Source organism: Scyliorhinus torazame, chromosome 14 (genome assembly GCF_047496885.1).
Source record: "Scyliorhinus torazame isolate Kashiwa2021f chromosome 14, sScyTor2.1, whole genome shotgun sequence".
In the NCBI taxonomy this organism is placed as follows: domain Eukaryota; kingdom Metazoa; phylum Chordata; class Chondrichthyes; order Carcharhiniformes; family Scyliorhinidae; genus Scyliorhinus; species Scyliorhinus torazame.
This window is the reverse complement of record NC_092720.1, coordinates 173,374,429-173,381,010: the sequence shown is the minus strand read 5'-3', so window position 1 is coordinate 173,381,010 and position 6,582 is coordinate 173,374,429.

Genomic DNA, 6,582 nt, shown 5'->3' with positions numbered 1-6,582 from the left:
TCTTCCCACACCGGGAAATGTCAAACAAATGCCGTGGGGGTCCTGTAAAAGAGCCCAAAAGTTTGTTCCAAGCGGGAGCTACCGAATTTGCGACCTAGCTCTGCATAGCCGCACCCGGAAGTCATTTCTGATAAAGGTTAGCATTCATCAATAACATTTTCATGGTCGACCATGTCAAAGAACAGCCTGCCTGTAGCGACGACCCAGTGCTCACGGCGATGGAATTAAAATCTGATGGAGCTTCACGACGCTGATGCGAATTCGGCTCCTGTGCCTCATGTCTCAGCAATTAATTGTTTTTAACATATCATGACCTCAGCGCAATGACTTCACACCTTGCAACCAAATAAGTTGTTTTATCTAAATATCATTCTGCTGTATTTATTCATCAACTTTCATCGGAAATAAAATAAAAAGAAAGTCAAAGAAACTACATGACTGTTTGCCCTCCCTTTATATCTCAGTAATAACGTTGGAGAGCTTCGGGGCACAGGAAAGGGACATCTAAAGCAGTTTTGTAATTATTGATGTAACTATTGATCTCAGGCTAGTAGCTGCTGCCAATTCTCCTATTTTTCTCTCCCTCATTTTAAATGGTGGGGGTATATTTGCCACCATAAAATCTGTCGAACTGCTCCAGAGTCTATCGAATTTTGGAAGATGTTTCCAGAGCCACTTCCTTTAATACTCTGGGATGGAGATGATCAGGCTGTGGTGATTTGCCAAACTTTAACCTCATTAATTTCCCGAACACCACTTTTTATACATACTCTTTTCCTTCAATCCCACTCTCTCACTAGACCCTTGGTTTCCAAACTTTTCTGAGATTATATCTGTGCACACCATTGTGAAGGCAGGACCAAAGTATATGTTCAATTCATCTGCCACTTTCCACCACGTTTTAATTTCTTTGACTTATGACTGTCTGCGACTTGCATTTGTCTTTATTAATAATTTTATTTTCACATCTTTATAGCTTGTATAAAAAGATTTTATGTTCCGTGTAATTTTACTGTCATACATTATTTATCCCATCTTGATCAAATTGTTTGTCCTCCTTTTCTGACTTTTAAAATTCTCCCAATGCCCCAGCTTGCTACATTTTCCAGCAATTTTACGTGTCTCCTCTTTGGATTTAATATTCTCCCTAATTTATTCTGAAAACCAGGTGTACAAAAATTAGCCATCGAGAATCATCTTCTGGCACTAAGCCAATTTTGGAACCAATTTGGCAAATTGCCTTGGATGCCATGGACTCTTACCTGCTTGATCACTCTCCCATAAGGGATTTTCTGAAATGCCTTACTGAAGTTTTTGTAGACTACTCTTCCCTCATCTACTCACCAATACCTCCTCGAAAATTCAAACACGATCTCCCCTTGAAAAGATCATCTTGACTGTCTTGATTCATCCTTTACTCTCCAAGTGGAGGCTAATTCTTCGGATTTTTTCCATTATTTTCCTGACCACTGAAGTTAGACTGACTGGTCTGTAATTTCTTATTTTTTTCCTACCACGCTTCTTGAATAATGCTATGACATTACCTGCCATCCAGTCCTCTGGCACCTCATCTTGGCTGGAGAGGATATTAAAATTTGCGTCAGAATCCTTGCAATCTGTTTGCTTCATCTCCTCTGCCCCTGCCACACTGTGTGTTTGTTTTTATTGTCGCCCACATGTTCAGCGTGAGGAAAAGGCAGAGCGCGACGAGAATTGAATGCATTGAAGAATGTATATCAGCCAAGGGCAGCACGGTAGCATTGTGGATAGCACAATTGCTTCACAGCTCCAGGGTCCCCGGTTCGATTCCGGCTTGGGTCACTGTCTGTGCGGAGTCTGCACATCCTCCCCGTGTGTGCGTGGGTTTCCTCCGGGTGCTCCGGTTTCCTCCCACAGTCCAAAGATGTGCAGGTTAGGTGGATTGGCCATGATAAATTGCCCTTAGTATCCAAAATTGCCCTTAGTGTTGGGTGGGGTTACTGGGTTATGGGGATAGGGTGGAGGTGTTGACCTTGGGTAGGGTGCTCTTTCCAAGAGCCGGTGCAGACTCGATGGACCGAATGGCCTCCTTCTGCACTGTACATTCTATGACAAGGGCGTTAAGGGATATTGAGCAAAGGCAGATGGATCAAAGCTCAGGCATGATCTCACTGAATGGAGGAAAAATCTCAAGGAAATTATTGACCTTGCCTTGTTCCTGTAATCCTGTTGAAAGCAATCACGTTACCGCTCTCAGCCACTGTGACGTCACATTGACCTGGGCATAGCTTCATCGCCACCACCAGGACTTGAAGCCAATGGAGTTATCCAGTCAACTTTGTGAGGACCATGAAGAATCTAGCACAAATTCGTAGAGTCAAATACAAAGTAACTTTATCAGAACAATATGAACACAGTTCCAGTAGTTCACTACTGGCTCCGTCTTTAGCTGGTACCACACTGGTCAACTCTATTTATGCCGCTGTACTGCTAACGATTGATTCACATCGCTCATTTGGGGAGCTCATATTCCTCAAGGAACAACCAATTTTCCCCAGCAATAGGATCTGGGCAGGTTATAACAGCCAACGTTTATGAAGTTAACTAAGGGAATGTATGCCCATGTTCCCAAGAGGATTGAGTAGCATGGCGGCGAGTGTCTACGCCGCTGAAACTGATGAAGAGGGAATTGGTGGGGATGGGGGGGGGGGGGGGGGTGTTTGCTGCTGGTGCTTGTGAGAGTGGGTGTTAGGGGTGAGGTGTGTGTGGGGTGGGCAGCATTTTTGTGAACCATATGCTACAGCCCTTCAATTCATCTTGTATTGCCACAACATCATCATATTCCTGCAGCCTCACTAAGATGTGCAGGACTCAACCAGCGCTCCCAGTCTCCCATAGGGCACGGGATTACAGGGGAAAATTATCTGAAGGGACTGTTTTAGGATACAGTGGGGAACTCCAGGAGTGCCGCTCTGGTCGCTCTCAAAGCGCCAGTCACAGGTTGGGGTCACAGGCAGCTAACGGTATAAGAATTAGGAGCAGGCGTAGGCCACCTGGCCCCTCGAGCCTGCTCCGCCATTCAATGAGATCATGGCTGATCTTTTGTGGACTCAGCTCCACTTTCCGGCCCGAACGCCATCACCCTTAATCCCTTTAATCTTCAAAAAACTATCTATCTTTATCTTAAACACATTTAATGAAGGAGCCTCAACTGCTTCACTGGGCAAGGAATTCCGTAGATTCACAACCCTTTGGGTGAAGAAGTTCCTCCTAATCTCAGTCCTACTTCCCCTTATTTTGAGCCTATGCCCCCTAGTTCTGCTTTCACCCACCAGTGGAAACAACCTGCCCACATCTATCCTATCTATTCCCTTCATAATTTTATTTGTTTCTATAAGATCCCCCTCATCCTTCTAAATTCCAACGAGTTCAGTCCCAGTCTACTCAACCTCTACTCGTAATCGAACCCCTTCAGCTCTGGGATTAACCTAGTGAATCTCCTCTGCACACCCTCCAATGCCAGTACATCCTTTCTCAGGTAAGGAGACCAAAACTGTACACAATACTCCAGGGGTGGCCTCACTAACACCTTATACAATTGCAGCATAACCTCCCGAGTCTTAAATTCCATCCCTCTAGCAATGAAGGACAAAATTCCATTTGCCTTCTTAATCGCCTGTTGCACCTGTGAATCGACTTTTTGCGACTCATGCACTAGCACACCCAGGTCTCTCTGCGCAGCAGCGTGTTTTAATATTTTATCATTTAAATAATAATCCCTTTTGCTGTTATTCCTACCAAAATGGATAACCTCACATTTGTCAACATTGTATTCCATCTGCCAGACCCTAGCCTGTTCACTTAACCTATCCAAAATCTCTCTGCAGACTTCAAGTATCCTCTGCACGTTTTGCTTTACCACTCATCTTGTCGTCTGCAAACTTGGACACATTGCCCTTGGTCCCCAACTCCAAATCATCTATGTAAATTGTGAACATGTGTGGGCCCAAGATGCTGATCCCTGAGGGACACCACGAGCTACTGATTGCCAGCCAGAGAAACATCCATTAATCCCCACTCTTGGCTTTGTATTAATTAACCAATCCTCTATCCATGCTACTACTTTACCCTTAATGCCATGCATCTTTATTTTATGTAGAAACCTTTTGTGTGGCACCTTGTCAAAGACTTTCTGGAATCCAGATAAGCCACATCCATTGGCTCCCCGTTATCTACCGCATTGGTAATGTCCTCAAAAAATTCCACTAAATTAGTTAGGCACGACCTGCCCTTTATGAACCCATGCCATGTCTGCTCAATGGGACAATTTCCATCCAGATGCCTCGCTATTTCTTCCTTGATGATAGATTCCAGCATCTTCCCTCCTACTGAAGTTAAGCTCGCTGGCCTATCAGCCAGTCCTTCGAAAAGGGGGTCTTCCCGCCGCCCTCAGTCGCGCCTCTCAGCTGCCCATCACAGCACCAGCCGACCCGAAATCAAGAACATCATCACTGTCCCTGTACAATGGCGGCGACCTGTTCCTCGGACACCAGGACTTAACTGTCGGCGCGGCGCCTGCACGTCCTCTATTAACAACGCGTCCGTCAAGGACGTGTGGGGAATTATGTGCAAGGTTCAGCTGCCCGAGAGATAGAGAAAGAGAGAAATTTGTCACTCAAAGGAGAGGCACTCACTATGCACCTGTTTTTTTGATAATTCTCTTCAAATGCAAAATCTTTAAAATTTTGAAAAACGGAACAAAACATATAAATGACAAATGTCATATTAAAAAAAGAAATGTTCAGAAAAGAGCAGAGGAAAGTGAATAACGCGACCAGAAAAAAAAAATAGAGATATGCTGCCAGCCTTGAAGCTGTTTAACTGTCGGGGTCCTGGGCCACTGCAAGGTATTGATGATTTTCCGCCCTTAGGTATAAAATGAACGTAGTGCACAAATGCTCTCGCTGAACAACCCTGTCCAGCGGTTCAAGTCCCTTCCAATAGCTGAGCACTTTCGATTGTCAGAGCTGAAAGGTGTGAATAAATCCATGAACGTGACACATGCAAACAATTGCTACTTTTCGGAAGACGAGTCATGGTGTTCTCGAAAAATGGACTTGTTTTCCTGGCTCCACACATTCTGAATATGAGTCGCTTCATCCGATGTGCGAAATGTCGATGCGCAACCAGGAAATGTTTTGCTCACTGTGCCGCAAAATGCAATTAATAATAATGAAAATAAACAAGTAGCGGTAATGTAAGCACCAATGGCAGGGCGAAGTGATATTTGATTTCCCTGTCTGAGAATCGAACCCTGGCCGAAAGCGCCGAAACCTAACCACTAGACCACCAGGAAAGTATAACTAACGAACAACCTGTGATGTTAGTATTTGCTTATCACTGCGATATGTGTTTGTGTACAGGTCTCGTGCACACAATTGGGTTGAGTGGAACGCACCAGCACCAGAGCAGGTATAATCACAACTTATTTTCAAGCCTCACAATGCTAATCGTATTTGTAACCTGATATAATCAGATCCACCTCATTTTATCATGTACCATGTGTAAGAACGGGTGCTTGATGTGGGCAGGAGCCCAATGGACGCCGGGGAGCGATTCATTATGATCAAGGCTGATTATCCGACTCAGAAGCCTATTGTCGCTTCTACCGTATCATTCCATCCCTTCGGCCGCAAGAGCTATAGCGCCTTCTTGAGCATTCCCGCAGAGTCGTGGATTACTTGCTTCCACTCCGGGGAGGTGGGTTCTGTGGTGACTGAGTACTGCAATACTGGATACGCACTCTGCCACAGCTTTGGCAGGTTGTTTTTGATGAGATTATTGGGGGGCTTGGAACTGGCTCTCTTTCCGCTTTTTGGCCTCCGCCTGCTTCACCCTGTAACTTTCCAGGTCAGCAGATGTTTCGTCTCTTGGGTGTGAGTTCTAGGGCAATGTATTTCCATGTGTCAATGGGGATGTTGCATTTATTTGGTGAGGTTTTCAGAATGTCTCAATAGTGTTTCATCTGCCTTCTTATTGATCACTTGCAGAGCTTGCAGACCTCAGAGTATAGCATTTGTTTCGGGAGTCTTTTGTCAGGAATGCGACAGTGTGGCCCGCCCATCGCAGCTAGTGGAGCGTGACCACTGCCTCTATACTGGGGACAGTGGCCTGCGAGTGGACCTTCACGTTGGTCCAAATATCCTGCCAATGGGTGTACAGGATTTTGCAGAGGCAATTTTGCTGAAATCGATCCAGCGATTTGAGGTGTCTGCTGTACATTGTCAATGTTTCTGATGCATACAGGACCACGCTTCCATGTGTACCATGAACTTGGTGCTGCATTTGAGGTCTCGGTCTTCCAATACTATTTCTCAGGCATCCGAGGACTACATTGGCGCATTGGTGATGATGCTGGATTCCATGTCGATATCGAATTGCGCCTAGAGGAGGGTCCCGAGCTTTATCTAATCCCGACTTGAAATCATGCAAAATTTCCACCTCAACGGCTTTCTCTGGTGCGGAATTCAATAGCCCCACTATTCTCTGGTTGAAGAAATGTCTCCTCATGGCAACCATAAATGGCCCACCCTATATCCTAAG